The sequence below is a fragment of the Dacryopinax primogenitus genome (genome assembly GCF_000292625.1).
Source record: "Dacryopinax primogenitus strain DJM-731 SS1 chromosome Unknown DACRYscaffold_18, whole genome shotgun sequence".
NCBI lineage: Eukaryota > Fungi > Basidiomycota > Dacrymycetes > Dacrymycetales > Dacrymycetaceae > Dacryopinax > Dacryopinax primogenitus.
Window position 1 is genome coordinate 78,056 of NW_024467215.1, and position 952 is coordinate 79,007.

Consider the following 952-nt stretch of genomic DNA (forward strand, 5'->3'; position numbering starts at 1 on the left):
TGGAACCTGCTAGAACATCTTGCTTACTCAGCCTAGTCAGGTGATCAGGTCATATGACCAAGAATGAGGTCATATGAGGTCATGCACAGCCATGCACAGCAGGTTGCCTGACCATCCAATCCTTCCAGCAGGTTCCAGCACATGCCAAGGTATACCAGCTACCTCCATGTCATAAAGGCTTAATCATGTCTCTTGACCAAGCAATGAGCTGGTGCCCTGACATATAGCCTAGTTCAGCATGAGCACAGTCAATGTATGTGGTGGGTCTTCTTACCCTGAAGATTGCTCATGAACACTTGATGCCCCATCATCTCATACAGAAGGTGTTGAGCAAGGGAGAGAAAGAAAGCAATCTTGCCTTCCTCTCCAGATGTGAAATGTGGAATGGCACTGCCATTGTGAATATATTTGACAAAACCTTCCCTGCTGGATGGTACATTGATGAGCTCCTCAACCAAATAAGGCATCATATGCCTGGTTGCACATGTCTTGTCCTTGGGAACTGTTGCAAGCTGTACTCAGAATAGGCCACTTTGAACAAAGCAAACTTGAGGGATTTTGATGTTGTTGATGGGGTCTTCTGGAGGTGATGCTGCCATGACAGTCTGTACCAGATTGTAGACCATCATGGTCAACAAGCTTGCCCACTCAGGTTGCTTCACCCACCAGCTTCTGTTCCTCTTCATCCTTGCCAAGGCAGACAAGATGTTTGAAGGTCAGATTTCCACTTGCATTGTGGAGAATTCACTTGGTTTGTGATGGAGCAGGGATGTACCTGTCAGGGCACCAGCTCATTGCTTGGTCAAGAGACATGATTAAGCCTTTATGACATGGAGGTAGCTGGTATACCTTGGCATGTGCTGGAACCTGCTGGAAGGATTGGATGGTCAGGCAACCTGCTGTGCATGGCTGTGCATGACCTCATATGACCTCATTCTTGGTCATATGACCT